Consider the following 20,737-nt stretch of genomic DNA (forward strand, 5'->3'; position numbering starts at 1 on the left):
AATCAACTGACAGCAGAGCAGGATGAAAAAATTGCACAGATCCATCAATCACACCAAAACAATGTCTGAACATGTACAACACGGTGGTGCAATCAGACAAGGCCTCCAAAAAATAAATTCTTTTAAACCTGAGACAGTGTAGAGGTTGACATCCAAGAATCTGATATTCCCTGACTCAAGACTCATTTTTGCTCATAGTCTCCAGTAGAGTGCTTGAGATGAAAGCAAGCTAGGGTTGATGCAGAAGTGGTCTTTTGACAACCCAAAGGCCGCTTCAAATACTTCAGGTGAGTGCAATAGCAAAGTAAATTAGATACCAAGAACAGCTCTAACTACAGCCCCCTCCCCCAAGATATCGAGAAAGAAAAAAAAAGGGTGCGTAATAGTCCATCTTGGTCTTGGTCATTGTTAACTATGACCGAACCCCAATGAATGTTCTCCTCTGGAAAATGAGGGCATCCAAAGTGCCCCCCCTTGCAAAGTTAACCCCACTTATGCCAGTAAGTAAAAGTGAAAATTCTTACCCTAGCCATTGCTCTTACCTTGCTGTGTATATTTCAGTGATGTGTTGTGATTACAACAGCAGCCATGTGGTGTCAGCGTCTGGACATTCACTAGTACTGCAGGCAGAGAGGATGACAAGTCAGGATACTCAGTCATGTCGCATTACTGTCAGGCATCAGTGCTGTGAATGTAACAAGACATTCAACATGTGGACATTAACCTTTGCTGAATAGAACAATCATACACTTGAATATCCTACTGAGTCCAATTTCCCCCAGTGATTCTGACTGGGAGACATGAAAGCTAGATGATGCCGTGTTGTGAACACATTGTGAATGTTGTCCCAAGAGTACATGGAATCTGAAGTAAAACTGAAAACGTCAACCTTAGATTAGTGGGAGAGGAGTCATCTAGTACAACTGGTACCACACATTGTATATAAGCATCTTGGAGTGGATGTGAAAGTTTGTCACAAAGGATGGTAATACGTCCCAAGGTTTGCTTTGGGGATGGTCTCTCTTTTGAACAAATGACAGATGCCATACAATAAGGAGCTGCTGAGGAAATTCCTTATGATAGATTTGAAGATTTAAAACAGTGCCCTCATGAATTCCACAGATGGTGCTGCCTTCTTCAAGATTTGACAAACTGTTTCTTCAAGGGTTCCAGAGCAAATGACAGGGATACACCGTTTCAACTTTAACCAGATTTTGGTTGATGGAACGTTCAACCATGATGACCTGGTAGAGTTGACAACACATGCATAGCAAACTGGCGATGATGTAAGCTCCAGGTAGGTATCTCACTAAAAGAAGTGACGACACACCTGTAGATTTTCCTTCCTCAGATAATTTATCGGAACTGTAAGAAACATGGCTTGAGACTTTACCACACAGATGGAGTGGAGGTTCTTTGGCCTGACATTCCAACTGAAGGGGTCACCATTGTCTGCAGCAAGCAAGAAGACACCGAGATGCACAAATTAGATTCATGGTTGGTACATGAACTACGTGTGGCACTACAGTTGCATCAATGAAGATGAAAAAGAATGGTGGTGCTCTCTCAAGCGTGAAACTACATATTCCCACATACATGTACATACTGTACCTGCCGCTAGAAGACTGGTGAGGGGAAAGATGTGATCTAGTGCAGGGCTTCCCCTGCCCATTCAAATTTAAAGCATCCAATCTCACTTGTTTTAGTGACCATGCACGTATGAGCGTTAATTTTTGACCAATGCTGCCATCTTGCTTAAGAAAAATTAAAAAAAAAATTAAGAAAAATTGAAAGGGAACATAAATAACCCCAGTCTGAGAGATTCATAAAATGGTTCTCTTTCACACTGTCCTGAGTGGAAAAGACGGTCACGAAATGCAAGATTTGAGAAAATGAAATTAGAGTGAATGTTCAAAAAGCAATAAAAAGAAATTAATTCCAGTCACTTTGATCATAGTACATGTAACTTATCTCTTTTTTTTCGACAAGTTAAAACAATATTGAACCAGAAATAAAAGAAAGACAAGCTTGCCTGGGGCTTGACTTGAACTGACTTGGATGGAGCTCCTTGATGTCACAGAGGTTAACATCCTGGTAGTCACAAAAGGGGTGGTTGCTGGAGAGGCCAATTGGATTGGCTCCATCAAGGTAGACCTACATGTATACATCTTGTACTCTGTATCGACAGAGCATAAGAAAAACGAGGCGACTGTTATGAGTTGAAGACAAAGCAACTTTTAGATGTTCCACTCACTTCCTAACTCAAATAAAACTATGAAGCAAGTTCTTTGAACTTTTCATTTTCGCTTGTTTAATATCTGAGAATCAATCATTTCATAAAATACAAGAGTAAGGCAGATGAAATCCTAAAATCCGTATGGAACTCTTCTAAAATGAAATTCCAGTGGTTCAGTTCTGTAGCAATTTTCTCTCCTATTCCACCCGGAGTTGCAAACCGGACTGGTCATCTTTAATTGTTATTATTATTTTCGTTTGTAACTATTTCTGGTAATAGACACCTCAAAAATGCGCAAGGCACTGTACATGAAGAAACCTGTAGAGGAGACAATGAGAACACTTACAGGTTTAGAGGTGGGAAGAAAACCCCAGAGGAATATTCCAGGTAAAACCAACGGAATCGGGTAGGGACTGAAAACCCAATCCACATGTGGACCGAGCCGGGAATCGAACCCAGACTGCAGAGGTGGAAGGCAAAGAAAGAACTTGACAATTTACATGTACCTTTTATATTTCTTTGATCAATGTATGTCAGCTCTTTATCATATTCGGAATGAATCATCATACCTCTGGTGTATAGTCTAGTTTGGCTTGTATCACTATGCATAAATGCAATTGATATGCTGAAAGTGTGCACACTACTAAACATGTACTATTCAGAGATGCCACAGAGTCTGCTTGAAAAAACCAAACTTTAAATCCTGGAAACTAGCGTCAAAGTGCATGACTGAGTGCGGTGAGCAGAATGCATAACGACAGGGGTTTTCTTTCCTTACAACCATGTCAAGTTCCACTCACTTTTCATGTTCGATTTGATGGCTTTTAAGTTGACTGTTCTACATATTTCGACAAAATCTGTTGCATGAAGCACACATACATCATGAGAGTTTTAACTCCACACCATGCCTTTCAGTGTTCTAGCTAGGACCATATTAGTGCTGGGTAAATTTTTGGATTGCAAAGCGTAGTGAGCGCAGTTCTTAATGCTTCAAATACGATCAAATTGGTACATTTAATCAGAGATGCCAAATTTTCAAAGGGAAAAAGTGTAATCTTATCGCACTTCTTGTTCCGGTTTCCCAACCGACCCTAATTTTTTGGAGTAACCCCAAAGAATTTTCATCAGCAAATTAGAAAAAACAGTTTCCAAAAATCCTGTCGTCTTTTCTTTCAAAATGACCCCCTGTTAACAACTTCTTTTCACGTCAAAACACTTGTATTTACCTGACTAGCATTGTGCAAGTGTGAATTGTAATTATTTGTTGATTATATTTTCACATTAAATCTGGCAAGTTTTTATTTGAATCACTTTTGAAACATTTTTTGGCAACTTCGTCCCATTCAATCAGCACAAAAATTATTTTTAAAAATCCTTACCTACAGATCCTATTTAATCAGAAGCAACGCTATTTTTTCTTGGCCTAACAAATGTGCTTCTCGGTGTTGTAAGATCCAGCGTGGGCAATGTTTATCATGTCACAGTTACATGCCTTGCAAAACACATAAGCTTCTCCAGGACAAGGCTTTGCAATAAAGGACCATTTTTGTGGTGTATTTGTCCTTTGCTCACTTGCTGCCAAGGTGCAAAACAAGTCCAGTTGGTCACCAAATATCGGTCAATTTCAGCATGATCATGATGTTTGACACACGTATGTACAATATCGGTACATGTACAGCTGCGTATGGACGTACACAATCATATCATAGTGCTTATTCGCCCCCTGAACTGTTCATCATAGCGTTAATCAGGGTGAACAGATGATTCAACCACGCTGGTTTCTACCACTACTCTTGTATGCACTAAGTGCAGGATGCCAGCGACACATTTCTGACGTGCACATTATGAGGCTCCATGCTACCAGTAGCTTACATAGAGTTTATACACAACTGAATTGTTTTGTACCTTTCGAGTTGGAAAATCTTAGTCTGGATCGTACAGTCATATTAAAACGGACTAAATCGTAAAAATTACACCTAAATCACACAAGTTGGCATCTTTTAATTTTCAGTAATATTTCAGTTCATGTTTTGGAAAATCCGTGCTGGGTGGCACAGCCAATTATAGACCCACAACAGGGCCTGAAGAAAACTCCTCCATCGTATATGACGGAGGAGTATTCGTCGGGCCCTATTTACGGGTATAAGCCAATTTGAACCCGAGAGTCAGGTGGAAATTTGCAGTACCGGGTGGTGCCGCCCGGTGCTGCCCACTGTGGCTAGAAAACTAGTGCAAGGACCGCGAAAACACATGTGCACGACCGTGGAGTAGTTGGTTCCCGACTTGTTATGTACAATATTCCAATTCATACAACCACTGCAATTGGGAACCACTGACTGACATGATAGACTTGAATTCAAGGCTGTGATAAACATGCTCAGCACGCGCTAAATGCCCACAACAGGTGCACGGGGCAGCGTAGCGCAGCAAGCACAAATCGACTCACACACATGAGATGCGTGTTCAGATAGTTCACTGTGCTGTGCAATACTTGATATACATGGCGCTGCTGGATCTCCGGTCATTTCGATGATCATGCAAATGAAGGCAGCCTTGTTTTTAAGGCAACTACAAGAAAAGAGCTGTACACATGCATGCTGTGTGCGACCGTCATTGAACTGGAATTCATAGAGGTGAAAATCAATGCATTCCCATTTGTGTTTCCTTTTCCCATTTTTTCTTTTGAGCCAGAAGGGAAAAAAGGAAACAGAATTTTGGAGGTCTGTTTTTAAAAAACAGACATCTGGGTAAAACTAGGAAAGTGGCATTCTACTAACATGACTAATCTGCAAACACCTACAAAAAGAATGACGTACCACTGAACCAGTCGACAGACCCTAGTCATGCAGTATTCTGTGTGCGGCTGACTCTGCAGCCCCTGGGGTGGTTCCTGCACAGCCTTGTTCTCAGGTCAACTGCATCATCAGCCAGGGATGAGCTCCATGCCCACCTATTCTTCAGTTTCTGGGCAAGGCAACACAAAGGAAATTCTTCCTGCCATGGTTGCTATGGGAAACCAATCAAAGCCATCATTCAGTCAACTTTATTTCGATGTTAAAAAAATTAACACAAAGTCTTAAAGACACACCTGTGCTTGTTGTCATGCCGGTACTTGAAAGTCATTAGGTTCAAGTAATATCACATGACCCTCGTTGGCTTGAGCGTCTCTGTTCCTGACAACATTTGCCTTGAGGTTATTCAATACTCCAAACTATGCATGTTAAGGCCTAAAGAGAAAAGTCTCCAATTTCTGGCCAGGGGTTGGCTCCAAAAGTGGTGAAGCAACACTTGTTTTTTGGGCCCTCACTTTTTTCCTAGAAACGATACACATGTACATATAAAGCACAAATTGCGAGTGCATGCATAGGCGGTCATACTAATTACTGTCAACACGCAACAGACCGTCCACCCACCGTCAACACCTCCAAAACACATTAATCAAAAGAAGCGAGGCTCGACCGAAAAGTGTTAACACTTAACACACGGCAAATTTGCCAAAAGGATATTTTGGCTAAACCTCAAAAGGAAAATTGCCATTTTAATTTGGCAAAATCGCCTACTTCAATCCATCTCAGAAATTAGTAGCCATGTTGCCTCTGGGGTAACTGGGACCATACCATTATGATACATGTAGGTGGGTGGTGATATTAGTAAGACCCTGCATAGGTACTGCCACTACCAACACTGAAATAGACTGGCCCCCTTGCTATTTACTGTTTAAAAGCATTTCCAGCTTGTAGATGTACATAGGACATACATAGATCATATACTCGTTTGTCTGGTTCCCAGATGTGAATGTACATGTATAATATAGAAATTCCATCATCTGAAAAAGAGTGCCCGGCTGAATGTACAGGGGCCTAGAGGGACTCCTTTACTGTACAATATTACTCAACCACACTCCATCCACAACACATAAAAATAACACAGTAGCAGGATTCCAGTCGATAAGGCAAGTTTGGCAGCTTTTGGACAACATATAATACTACATAAAAAACCTTTTTATTTTGCCTACGTGCAGGTTTACGGCGACATGTGCGCTGACCAGAAACCAGAAACTTTTTTGGCCTAAGAGGAATTCCCTAACAACAAATGCCTACGGGGAGCCAGTCACAACAGCAGTGAGCAGGTTGCTTGAACTTAACAGCAGAGCACTTCACATGTACACGAACAGTGCATGTCCTTACAAAGTTGCTGGTCCCCTCTGTAGTCAAAAATGGACCAAATTTTAATACCAGACAGTTTGGGCTGAGAGAAGGTTTGTGGTACACCATGTGTAGAATCAATCTATTCTGTAAGAACGGTGGTTCTGGCAGAGAGAAAGTTTCTGGGTACACCACGAGTAGAATCAAACTCTTCTCGAAGAATGGTGGTTCTGGCAGAGATAAGGTTTGTGGGTACACCATGTGTAAAATCCATCTCTTCTATAAGAATGGTGGTTCTGGCAGAGAGAGGGTTTCTGGGTACACCATTTGTGCAGAATCAATCTGTTCTCTAAGAATGGTGGATCTGGCAGAGAGAAAGTTTCTGGGCACACCATGGATAGAATCAATCTCTTCGATAATAACTGAGGTTCTAGTTGAGAGAAGGTTTGTGGGTACACCATGTGTAGAATCAATCAATCTCTTCGATAATAACTGAGGTTCTGGTTGAGAGAAGGTTTGTGGGTACACCATGTGTAGAATCACCTCTTCTATAAAAACGGTGGTTCTGGCTCAGAGACGGTTTGTTTGTACACCATGTTAGAATCAATCTCTTCTATAAGAATGCCGGTTCTGACGAAGAGAAGGTTTGTGGGTACACCATGTGTAGAATCAATCTCTTCTATAAGAACGGTGGTTCTGGCAGAGAGAAGGTTTCTGGGTACACCATGTGTAGAATCAATCTCTTCGATAAGAACGGAGGTTCTGGCAGAGAGGTGGTTTGTGGGTACACCATGGGTAGAATCAATCTCTTCTATAAGAACAGAGGTTCTGGCAGAGAGAAGGTTTCTGGGTACACCATGTGTAGAATCAACCTCTTCAATAAGAACAGTGGTTCTGGCAGAGAGGAGGTTTGTTGGTACACCATGTGTATAATCAATCTCTTCGATAAGAACGGAGGTTCTGGCAGAGAGAAGATTGGTGGGTACACCATGAGTAGAATCATCTTTTCTGTAAGAACGGTGCTTCTGGCTGAGAGAAGGTTTCTGGGTACACTACGAGTAGAATCAAACTCTTCTCGAAGAATGGTGGTTCTGGCAGAGATAAGGTTTGTGGGTACACCATGTGTAAAATCCATCTCTTCTATAAGAATGGTGGTTCTGGCAGAGAGAGGGTTTCTGGGTACCCCATATGTGCAGAATCAATCTGTTCTCTAAGAATGGTGGATCTGGCAGAGAGAAAGTTTCTGGGCACACCATGGATAGAATCTATCTCTTCGATAATAACTGAGGTTCTGGTTGAGAGAAGGTTTGTGGGTACACCATGTGTAGAATCAATCTCTTCGATAAGAACAGAGGTTCTGGCAGAGAGAAGGTTTGTTGGTGCACCATGTGTAGAATCAATCTATTCTATAAGAATGGTGGTTCTGGCAAAGAGAAGGTTTGTGGATACACCATGTGTAAAATCCATCTCTTCTATAAGAATGGTGGTTCTGGCAGAGAGGTGGTTTGTGGGTACACCATGGGTAGAATCAATCTCTTCTATAAGAACAGAGGTTCTGGCAGAGAGAAGGTTTCTGGGTACACCATGTGTAGAATCAACCTCTTCAATAAGAACAGTGGTTCTGGCAGAGAGGAGGTTTGTTGGTACACCATGTGTATAATCAATCTCTTCGATAAGAACGGAGGTTCTGGCAGAGAGAAGATTGGTGGGTACACCATGAGTAGAATCATCTTTTCTGTAAGAACGGTGCTTCTGGCTGAGAGAAGGTTTCTGGGTACACTACGAGTAGAATCAAACTCTTCTCGAAGAATGGTGGTTCTGGCAGAGATAAGGTTTGTGGGTACACCATGTGTAAAATCCATCTCTTCTATAAGAATGGTGGTTCTGGCAGAGAGAGGGTTTCTGGGTACCCCATATGTGCAGAATCAATCTGTTCTCTAAGAATGGTGGATCTGGCAGAGAGAAAGTTTCTGGGCACACCATGGATAGAATCTATCTCTTCGATAATAACTGAGGTTCTGGTTGAGAGAAGGTTTGTGGGTACACCATGTGTAGAATCAATCTCTTCGATAAGAACAGAGGTTCTGGCAGAGAGAAGGTTTGTTGGTGCACCATGTGTAGAATCAATCTATTCTATAAGAATGGTGGTTCTGGCAAAGAGAAGGTTTGTGGATACACCATGTGTAAAATCCATCTCTTCTATAAGAATGGTGGTTCTGGCAGAGAGAGGGTTTCTGGGTACACCATATGTGCAGAATCAATCTGTTCTCTAAGAATGGAGGATCTGGCAAAGAGAAAGTTTCTGGGCACACCATGGATAGAATCAATCTCTTCGATAATAACGGAGGTTCTGGTTGAGAGAAGGTTTGTGGGTACACCATGTGTAGAATCAATCTCTTCGATAAGAACAGAGGTTCTGGCAGAGAGAAAGTTTTAGGGTACACCATGTGTAGAATCAATCTCTTCAATAACAACAGTGGTTCTGGCAGAGAGGAGGTTTGTTGGTACACCATGTGTATAATCAATCTCTTCGATAAGAACGGAGGTGCTGGCAGAGAGAAGGTTGGTGGGTACACCATGAGTAGAATCATTTTTTCTGTAAGAACAGTGCTTCTGGCTGAGAGAAGGTTTCTGGGCACACCATGTGTAGAATCATCTCTTCTATAAAAACGGTGATTCTGGCTCAGAGAAGGTTTGTTGGTACACCATGTGTAGAATCAATCTCTTCTATAAGGACGGTGGTTCTGGCTGAGAGAAGGTTTCTGGGTACACCACATGTAGAATCAATCTCTTCGATAAGAACGGAGGTTCTGGCAGAGAGGTGGTTTGTGGGTACACCATGTGTAGAATCAATCTCTTCTATAAGAATGGAAGTTCTGGCAGAAAGAAGGTTTCTGGGTACACCATGTTTAGAATCAATCTCTTCTATAAGAACGGTGGTTCTGGCAGAGAGAAGGTTTCCGGGTACACCATGTGTAGAATCAATCTCTTCTACAAGAATGCTGGTTCTGACGAAGAGAAGGTTTGTGGGTACACCACGTGTAGAATCAATCTCTTCTATAAGAACGGTGGTTCTGGCTGAGAGAAGGTTCCTGGGTACACCATGTGTAGAATCAAACTCTTCTACAAGAATGGTGGTTCTGGCAGAGATAAGGTTTGTGGGTACACCATGTGTAAAATCCATCTCTTGTATAAGAATGGTGGTTCTGGCAGAGACAGGGTTTCTGGGTACACCATATATGTAGAATCAATCTCTTCTCTAAGAATGATGGATCTAGCAGAGAGAAGGTTTCTGGGCACACCATTAATAGAATCAATCTCTTTGATAAAATTGGAGGTTCTGGCTGAGTGAAGGTTTGTGGGTACACCATGTGTAGAATCAATCTCTTCGATAAGAATGGAGGTTCTGGCAGAGAGATGGTTTGTGGGTACACCATGTGTAAAATCAACCTCTTCAATAAGAACAGTGCTTTTGGCTGAGAGAAGGTTTCTGGGCACACTATGTGTAGAATCATCTCTTCTATAAAAACGGTGGTCCTGGATCAGAGAAGGTTTGTTGGTACACCATGTGTAGAATCCATCTCTTCTACAAGAATGGTGATTCTGGCAGAGAGAAAGTTTCTGGGTACACCATATATGTAGAATCAATCTCTTCTCTAAGAATGGTGGATTTGGCAGAGAGAAGGTTTCTGGGCACACAATGTATAGAATCAATCACTTTGATAAGAACGGAGGTTCTGGCTGAGAGAAGGTTTGTGGGTACACCATGTGTAGAATAAATCTCTTCGATAAGAACGGAGGTTCTGGCAGAGAGAAGGTTTGAGGGTACACCATGTGTAGAATCACCTCTTCTATAAAAACGGTGGTTCTGGCTCAGAGAAGGTTTGTTTGTACACCATGTTAGAATCAATCTCTTCTATAAGAATGCCGGTTCTGACGAAGAGAAGGTTGGTGGGTACACCATGAGTAGAATCATCTTTTCTGTAAGAACGGTGCTTCTGGCTGAGAGAAGGTTTCTGGGTACACCACGAGTAGAATCAAACTCTTCTCGAAGAATGGTGGTTCTGGCAGAGATAAGGTTTGTGGATACACCATGTGTAGAATCAATCTCTTTTATAAGAATGGTGGTTCTGGCAGAGAGAGGGTTTCTGGGTACACCATATGTGCAGAATCAATCTGTTCTCTAGTAATGGTGGATCTGGCAGAGATAAAGTTTCTGGGCACACCATGGATAGAATCAATCTCTTCGATAATAACTGAGGTTCTGGTTGAGAGAAGGTTTTAAGGGAAACACCATGTGTAGAATCAATCTCTTCAATAACAACAGTGGTTCTGGCAGAGAGGAGGTTTGTTGGTACACCATGTGTATAATCAATCTCTTCGATAAGAACGGAGGTTCTGGCAGAGAGAAGGTTGGTGGGTACACCATGAGTAGAATCATCTTTTCTGTAAGAACAGTGCTTCTGGCTGAGAGAAGATTTCTGGGCACACCATGTGTAGAATCATCTCTTCTATAAAAATGGTGGTTCTGGCTCAGAGAAGGTTTGTTGGTACACCGTGTGGAGAATCAATCTCTTCTATAAGAACGGTGGTTCTGGCAGAGAGGTGGTTTGTGGGTACACCATGTGTAGAATCAATCTCTTCTATAAGAATGGAAGTTCTGGCAGAAAGAAGGTTTCTGGGTACACCATGTTTAGAATCAATCTCTTCTACAAGAACGGTGGTTCTGGCAGAGAGAAGGTTTCCGGGTACACCATGTGTAGAATCAATCTCTTCTATAAGAATGCCGGTTCTGACGAAGAGAAGGTTTGTGGGTACACCACGTGTAGAATCAATCTCTTCTATAAGAACGGTGGTTCTGGCTGAGAGAAGGTTTCTGGGTACACCATGTGTAGAAGCAATCTCTTCGATAAGAACGGAGGTTCTGGCAGAGAGGTGGTTTGTGGGTACACCATGTGTAGAATCAATCTCTTCTATAAGAACGGAAGTTCTGGCAGAGAGAAGGTTTCTGGGTACACCATGTCTAGAATCAATCTCTTCTACAAGAATGGTGGTTCTGGCAAAGAGAAGGTTCCTGGGTACACCATGTGTAGAATCAAACTCTTCTCAAAGATTGGTGGTTTTGGCAGAGAGAATGTTTGTGGGTACACCATGTGTAAAATCCATCTCTTCTATAAGAATGGTGGTTCTGGCAGAGACAGGGTTTCTGGGTACACCATATATGTAGAATCAATCTCTTCTCTAAGAATGGTGGATTTGGCAGAGAGAAGGTTTCTGGGCACACCATGTATAGAATCAATCCTTTTGATAAGAATGGAGGTTCTGGCTGAGAGAAGGTTTTAGGGTCCACCATGTGTAGAATCACCTCTTCTATAAAAATGGTGGTTCTGCCTCAGAGAAGGTTTCTGGGTACACCATGTGTAGAATCAACCTCTTCAATAAGAACAGAGGTTCTGACAGAGAGGAGGTTTGTTGGTACACCATGTGTATAATCAATCTTTTCTGTAAGAACGGCGCTTCTGGCCGAGAGAAGATTTATGGGCACACCATGTGTACAATCAATCTCTTCAATAAGAACGGTGGTTCTAACAGAGAGGAGGTTTCTGGGTACACCATGTGTAGAATCAATCTCTTCTCGAAGAATGGTGGTTCTGGCAGAGAGAAGGTTTGTGGGTACACCATGTGTAAAATCCATCTCTTCTACAAGAATGGTGGTTCTAACAGAGAGAAGGTTTCTGGGTACACAATGTATAGAATCAATCTCTTTGATAAGAACGGAGGTTCTGGCTGAGAGAAGGTTTGTGGGTACACCATGTGTAGAATCAATCTCTTCGATAAGAATGGAGGTTCTGGCAGAGAGAAAGTTTTAGGGTACACCATGTGTAGAATCATCTCTTCTATAAAACGGTGGTTCTGGCTCAGAGAAGGCTTGTTGGTACACCGTGTGTAGTATCAATCTCTTCTATAAGAATCCCACTTCTGACGAAGAGAAGGTTTGTGGGTACACCATGTGTAGAATCAATCTCTTCTATAAGAACGGTGGTTCTGCCAGAGAAGGTTTCTGGGTACACCATGTGTAGAATCAATCTCTTCGATAAGAACGGAGGTTCTGGCAGAGAGGTGGTTTGTGGGTACACCATGTGTAGAATCAATCTCTTCTATAAGAACGAAGGTTCTGGCAGAGAGAAGCTTTCTGGGTACACCATGTGTAGAATCAATCTCTTCTATAAGAACGGTGGTTCTAACAGAGAGAAGGTTTGTGGGTACACCATGTGTAGAATCAATCTCTTCGATAAGAACGGAGGTTCTGGCATAGGGAAGGTTAGTGGGTTTACCATGTGTAAAATCCATCTCTTCTACAAGAATGGTGGTTCTGGCAGAGACAAGGTTTCTGGGTACACCATATATGTAGAATCAATCTCTTCTCTAAGAATGGTGGATCTGGCAGAGAGAAGGTTTCTGGGCACACCATGTATAGAAGCAATCTCTTCGATAAGAACGGAGGTTCTGGCTGAGAGAAGGTTTCTGGGTACACCATGTGTAGAATCAATCTCTTCGATAAGAACAGAGGTTCTGGCAGAGAGACGGTTTGAGGGTACACCATGTGTGGAATCATCTCTTCGATAAGAACGGAGGTTCTGGCAGAGGGAAGGTTAGTGGGTACACCATGTGTAGAATCATCTCTTCGATAAGAACGGAGGTTCTGGCAGAGAAAAAGTTTTAGGGTACACCATGTGTAGAATCACCTCTTCTATAAAAATGGTGGTTCTGCCTCAGAGAAGGTTTCTGGGTACACCATGTGTAGAATCAACCTCTTCAATAAGAACAGAGGTTCTGACAGAGAGGAGGTTTGTGGGTACACCATGTGTAGAATCAATCTCTTCGATAAGAATGGAGGTTCTGGCAGAGAGAAAGTTTTAGGGTACACCATGTGTAGAATCATCTCTTCTATAAAACGGTGGTTCTGGCTCAGAGAAGGCTTGTTGGTACACCGTGTGTAGTATCAATCTCTTCTATAAGAATCCCACTTCTGACGAAGAGAAGGTTTGTGGGTACACCATGTGTAGAATCAATCTCTTCTATAAGAATGGTGGTTCTGCCAGAGAAGGTTTCTGGGTACACCATGTGTAGAATCAATCTCTTCGATAAGAACGGAGGTTCTGGCAGAGAGGTGGTTTGTGGGTACACCATGTGTAGAATCAATCTCTTCTATAAGAATGACGGTTCTGACAAAGAGAAGGTTTGTGGGTACACCATCTGTAGAATCAATCTCTTCTATAAGAACGGTGGTTCTGGCTGAGAGAAGGTTTCTGGGTACACCATGTGTAGAATCAACCTCTTCAATAAGAACGGAGGTTCTGGCAGAGACAGGGTTTGTGGGTACACGATGTGTAGAATTAATCTATTCTATAAGAACAGTGGTTCTTGGGGGTTTGGTAATGTTTTAATATGAATTTCGATGGAATAAAGTTTCTTGATGAAATAATAAGCTTGTCTCTGGATGCGTAGTTTTTGCGTGCATCAGCACTTTCTTGATACTGAAGGCAGTATCTTTATTGATGCAGACGTTTCATTTTGTACTTTTTACTCTTCCTACTTTAGTCCAATTTCAGATGCTGTGGATCTTTTGCTGTTGATTACAAGCAGCTAAGACAAAGCACAAAATACCTGATTGACACATATCTAAGAACGTTCTAGTGAAAGTTGTTGAAAATCCAGAAAACAGCCTTAGTCATTTTCTAAAGCATTACATAGCACTGACATACATGTACCTATGAGGAGATGTGTCACCTGTACAGGTTTGTAGTATACTGAGCACCTGCTATTAATTTGTATTGGATTGCACTCTCCTGGGTGCCGGGTACTGGTGGAAACAGTTTTCCCATAAACCTCATCTTTTCTCTGCAGACGACGGGGATCATGTACATGGAACTGTGGCAGCGGTATTGTACCTGGGTTCAAATTGGCTTTATGGCAAACAGAAAGTAGTTTTCAAACGATAAACAGGTATGGAGCTCAATACAAACTTTTAATTGTCAGTCTCAAACTGAGGTTTTAAGCGGCATGGCCAGGATGGTGGCAAGTAGGCTTGTGCAGTACTCCCAGTTCCAAGTGGAACCGCTGTTCAAAAAAAAATCGGAATCAGAGGCTCTGCTTTTGTGAAGAACCGGGTACCCACCATTGGCGGTTCCACATTCAAAGAGCTGACTCCAAACACCAAATCCGAGTCCCAGTCACATCACCACTCAGCACCAGTGGGTGATAAGCAAACGTCGAATCCGAGTCACCGCTCCCGCGTGTCCATGTATGTATAGCATGCTGTATATTATTGCAGGGCACCCTCCACACAAGGGAAAATGTGTACACAAATGAACTGTAAAATACCCTTGTGTCTGGGTACCAAACCACATTGGTTCTTGCACACACGGGCAGCAGAGCTTTGACGGCCGGAAGCCATGAAGCTGAAGACTGTTTTACATGTGGCTGTGACTTCAACATTGCGTGGGTACTTGCGTGTGACATGTTGTACATTTACTTTCCACATATACATGTTTGACACCAGGCAAAATCGTCGAGTGGTTAAGAAAAAGCCTAGCCGTTGCCCAAACTTATGCACCAGAGTCCACAACTTTTTTACTGTCCAGCGAGGGTCTCGGTTCTCAACTTCTCACTTCAGAGCTAGTTCCATTCATGGACCCGGGCAATGGCATACATGTAGCTTACAAGAAAGTGGACGTATCGGAGTTTTACATGTGCCCACTGTGGACAAATGACCAGTTTATGCATGGTCCATAGCCATTTACGATATGTTGGCGCATGTTAAAAAAATACACGTGATCCAGTCCATGAAGTTCCATGGTATGGTCGACGATTCCATTTGTATTATGGGTAAAGTTACATGTACTTGCAACAGCGAATCAGTTGTTGTTCTGATTGGAGTATTTTTATACCCGGTACATGTACGTAGAGTGGAAAATAGTGCAGGAGGAAGCAGTACTGAGTTGTATCATGGTTGTGCATACATGTTGCAAATTTATTCCAGCCATGACTAGTCTACGAAGAGACAAAAATAAAATTCAAATACTCACTGTGGATAATGTGAAAGCCCACTAATGACAAAAAGCCAATCGTTGTGCCATTCGAGAGTGGCACCGGCGTGATGCTGCAGCGACAGATTTTTAATGTGTTTTATTAAACCTTTATGTTTTTCTTTATATCTTTGGGAGCCCATTCTGACTCTGAATCGCAGTCCTTAGCTGGAGCCGAAACCGGTTTGGCAGTCTCAGCTGTCTCCGGTCTCAGCGGTCCCCCGACGTACGGACATTTCAGCACAACACAAGCACGGTCTCGTTGGTCTTCCGTGCTGAGATGTCCACATGACTAACTCGCATGCCGCCATGACAGCCAAGTTACTACTGTACGTGTAGGCCAAAGGTACGATACTACAAGCGGTGCTACTATCTTTGGTGTAGGCCTATGTACAGTACACGTGACATACAATGTGAAGCATGCATGGATTGCACTGCTCAGCACGCTGCTTAAACGGACAACTTTCCCGTTATTGTGCGCAGAGATGGTATGACATATTTTTACCATATTTGGTAAGGGGGACCGCTGAGACCAAGAGACAGCTGAGACTGCCACACCGGCTCTGATAATTCGGGAACCACATAACACTAGTGGCAAGGTGGCACAGGAAAGTGTGTAGCACAAACCCACAAAGAATGAAAGAAGTTCCATTAGTACATGTAGGGCCTACATAGAAAAATGTGTTCTACAATCACCAGTCAAAAACCACAAAAGGGCAGTAATAATTTGTTGTGCATCTACACTGTACTTCCCTGTTACAAGAGCAAATGATGTATCGCACACATACATGCCAAGGAGGGTGAACCAGGTTGTTCCAAATAATTATTACTTATGTCACACCATGGCACGACTGATAAACAATCTACACCATTTCGACAAAACATTTGACAATGAAAACCCAGTGGTGTTTCATCCTCGCTCCAAACAGTTCATTAAATGTCATGGAATAAGTAAATATTCAACCTGGATAAATGTAGTCTGTTCCGAAGATACACAATCCATTCACAGGCCTACACGTGACAGATTACCATAAATAGATGCAGCGTTGTACATGGGGGGAGCTACAGTACATGTACTTCAAGAACTCTAACCCACTAACTCTGTGATCCTCCATGTGACTTGGAGGAGAAAAGGTTTACGTGGCGTCGCAACGCTATGGTGTTTTGGAATCAAATTTTTGTGGTGAAATGGTTCACAGCTGTAAGAAATCAAATTTCCCCTGTCAGCATACCTGCTTAATTTATACCTACCTCCTAAAACGGGGATATTAAACAAAAGTTTCAGAGCGTGAGACAGAGTATTTTTGAAAAAAAAAAGAGATTATTGCTCACCAATTCCTCGCTTCTACCAGCTGACTGTCGCTCCATTCATGCCGTTCATGTTTATCAGACTGTGCATGCACTGAGCCCACCAATGACCGCAGTATCACAGTTAGTTACCCCCAGAACTGTGGGGTACGACGTCCGCTCCTACAGTAGTTCCTCTCCCACAAGGAGTGGACGTCGGACCCCACGGGCCTATTAGAAACCCCATTCTCATGGGACTCGCGAACAGTTCTCGGGAACAGTTCCCGGGTCGTTGATTACAAACGTTGAAGTGCAAAAGGAGTGCTAAAGGTCGAGATACATGTGGGAGTCGCCATTTTGACACCAAATGAAAAGATGGCATGACATTTACCATCTCACATAAATTAATATCACCAAATAAAATCCACATTAAATGGTCAGGGTAAAGTCTCTCCAATAGCCTACATGTATTTGCCCTGGGTTTTATTTTCCTTATTAGGAGTGTTTTCTATTTTACCAAAACCAAAATTAAGTTACGGTATGTGCATGTATCCGCCATCTTTGTTCTTGATGTTCTCTATCATGTCTATCCACTCCCTAGCCCCACTAGTGTGGCACAGACTCTCACTCCCAATCCATCCTTAGCCACTCATCCGTATACGCAATTTCGTGTCGACGTATTGAACATTTCGGCGCACCCACTTATCATCGTGGGCACAATTTCTTTTGCACACGAACATGATTCTTGACCTCTCTGCTTTCTAAAAACCATTTATTGAATGATTTCACTCACGTTAATAAGGTATTTTCCAGTCTTTTTGCCTTTATCCATTCAATCTCACGGGCTTGCTCTCACAGTCCCCATCTTTAAAATAAAGTCCTTGAACATTACGTCACTTGACCCCTCATCGTCTCGACGGCTGTTCCATGTCAAGACATCTAAACTGCTGCCAAAGTTTTGGAAGAGCCCATTGGTACATGGTACATGTAGTATCTTATCGACCAGTCCGGGTTCTGGAGGTAGGAGTGGTGACCTATATTTATAATATTAGACTCTCGAAGTACATGTGCTAGGGAGCCATCTTGGCTGACATGGCTGAAATTACTGACGCTTGTATTTTCTAATCAAACCTATTCTTACTTATTAATCCTTTTTTAATGTCAACACACTACTAAAATTACACCATCAATCAAAATTCCAATAAAATGAAGGTCTTAGAGTGAAAAATCAAGACACTACCTGAATTGTTAAGCAATCAAGAGCCTACACGTGCATGCAGCATGGCCAGACCGGTGACAAGGTGGCACAGGATACGTGTGAAGCACAAACTGCCACCAAGCGAGGGCGCTGTGACCAGTTACAGTCTGAGCTGAGCGCTCTGGGTACAAGCCCCTTTGAAAACAGTGTAAAATCAGCACTGTCCAGGGCCCAATAACATGCATACCAACATCCCTGAGATTTCAGAAACACAAATGAAATTATTGTCTAGTCCCTAATCTTTCAATTTCTTTTCAATTTTTTGTGGTTTAACCAATTACATTTTTAATTATTCCCACAAAACAAAATCACCCCCAAAAAAGTGATTTTTCGAAGTCAGATTGCAGCCGTTTTTCAAGTGGCAACCCTCAACTTTCTCGGGCACTTAGGACCATTTTTAAGCCATTCTGCTCTCATATGAAAGCTCAAAGACCAAGAGAGTTGCTCCTGGCAAGTATTTGCAAAAGATACTGTGGGGGGGGCACTATTAATGCTAATAAGCTGGCCAGAAACTCTCGAATGAGTGGTCTGCATTCCTCTGTGGTTCACTGCTACCCTCACAGTTAAGTAACCAACAACAAAGATCTGAGAAATTTGCCCTCAAGATGGGGTGGAAGTTACATGTACATGCAATGCAGAGTGAACTTTGTGTTGTTTGAGGCCCCACTTAAAAAGATGCACAAAGCTAGAGTTTAAGCTCAAGGGTTGAGAGGGTTTTTTTGGCAGAGAAAATGAGATGAGCAGTATGGCACATGTTCTAGTACTGATTTTTTTTTCCGTAGGCCTATTTGACCTAAAGAAATACATGGTAGGACTGAGTCTTTTGAATTTCTACCTTGAACTGAGACAGTGATTGCCTGTGGGCCAAGCCGGTTTCATGTGCGCAGTGTACACGTACATATACATGTACACTGTACAGCGTTCTGGCGATGACATCATCCAATAAGCCTGGGACTTGGGATCGTAAACGGCCAAAATGGGAATTTTTGTGAGTGGGGAAACGCAGGATTTTTTTATTCATTTTGGGGTCACAATTAATGGGGTAAACATTAAATGTTTTTGAAATGGTTACATATTTATTGTTATTTTAAAATACTTCATATGAACTAAATGTTTTCTATTTCTGTTACCCTTTAAATACACCATCATGTGTGGTCCCAATAGTGTTGACAAAGGTTATTTTCTCCATTTACAAGGTTTTTAAAATACCACAAATCTATTGAAATAATGAAACAGCAAATCAGAAATGAAACATTTTCCTGGCAATAAATTTTGTCACAAATGGCCACCTACACTTACAGTACCTTTATTTTTTAGTGTTGGACAAAGTGTAAAGGCCCCAAGGAATTTTTTAAATGAGCTTTCATTTCATTTAATTTTGGCATGAAAATTCCAAATATGCATGAGAATAACCTAATATTCCAAAGACTTCTGCTCAAGAGTTGTCAGCCCGGTGTGTAATGAAAGACATAATGACAAGCTATTCAGAGACACTGTGACATAAAAGTACCCAGTTTAATTGACCTGATTTCCAAGGACTTATAAACTGTGTCTAATGTATATTGTTGAACAGCACGGAGGGGAATTTTGTCCCTTAGTGGTGCATTAGAAGGCCATAGTGATGTCATACCAACAGAGAGAAAGCCACAAGGTGCATCAGTTTTGAAGGCCCAAATGTGTTCATGTCTCTCACAGGTAGATTCAAAATCTGTTCCTTGTGCAATGGCTTAGGTTGTTGTGCCGGACTCTTGCTGTCTTTGAGTTAAAGGCTGTTTTGCATATGCTCACGTGTGCATTCATTTTATTCAATGACAGGGCTATTTTACGTCAAATATTTGAAGTCTCTAACCCACAGTGTATTTGGTCATTGCTTGACACTGCTCAAACACTTGGATAAATGACAAATGATAATTGCCCTGCTGCACAGAATGTGGTGGCAGCACATGTTTGGAGGCCCAAAAAGTTAATTTTCCAGTGGCTTTGTTTGTGCATGGTGATTCGGGCACACACTGTTATTTCTCACATATCCGGATAGTGATCAGTGATCCCAGGGCTAGTTTGTGCTATCCATTAGGAGGGTTCGGGTATCAGTAAACCAGTGGCAAATCACTGATTGTGATTTGGATCCACTGTGAAAGAAACAGGCCCATTGAGGCTGTGGTGGATAGTGGAAATAGGGAATAGAATTTATCAGGAAACCCATCTTGAATATGAATATGGTTATTGTGTGTACTATATTGTGCATACACCAGGTCATTACAAAGCATGCACAAATGGGTCCAATTTTCAAAAGGTAAAAGTGCTCACTACAATGAAACTTAGTGCTTTATATTGGCATGTGAGACATGGGTCTTGCATACAGATCACTACCAAAATCTTGCAAGAGATGTGTTGGTGATCCACTGATATCTCACAGTTAAAATTTTGTAAGTAAATTTATAGCTTCGCATAAGTACACACACACTTACATGTTAATTCCCAGTATTTATGTATCACCCACTCTAACAAAACGACGAGTCATAACTTGCCAGAGCCACTTGGGAATTAAAGGCTTCCCACAACAAATGCAAACACAACACAGATCGATAGAAACCAAACTGAACTACACTACATGTACTGCACAAACAGCCCTTCGGCCAATTTTGTGGGATCTGGTCAAAAAATGCTTTCCATGAATTAAACATTACTTGTACATTTAAATGAATTTTTCATCATTCCATCA

General features: G+C 42.0%; 1 long non-coding RNA gene across 9 annotated transcripts in view; it reads right to left on the reverse strand.

Moving 5' to 3' along the window:
* LOC110988308 (uncharacterized) overlaps positions 1 to 18,083 on the reverse strand; it is a 31,000-nt gene extending 12,917 nt beyond the window's left edge. The window contains exons 1-5 of one of the 9 annotated variants that reach the window (XR_015426408.1): positions 17,998 to 18,070; positions 5,053 to 5,242; positions 2,583 to 2,696; positions 2,033 to 2,176; positions 543 to 1,452 (exon numbers count right to left, since the gene is read on the reverse strand). This is a non-coding gene — a long non-coding RNA (uncharacterized LOC110988308). The other 8 variants (XR_015426409.1, XR_015426406.1, XR_015426413.1 and 5 more) reach the window with 8 other exon arrangements.
* Between the last annotated feature and the right edge of the window lie 2,654 nt (positions 18,084 to 20,737).

The sequence above is a fragment of the Acanthaster planci genome, linkage group LG09 (assembly GCF_054643075.1).
Source record: "Acanthaster planci isolate LZ-2023a linkage group LG09, COTS_SCS, whole genome shotgun sequence".
In the NCBI taxonomy this organism is placed as follows: domain Eukaryota; kingdom Metazoa; phylum Echinodermata; class Asteroidea; order Valvatida; family Acanthasteridae; genus Acanthaster; species Acanthaster planci.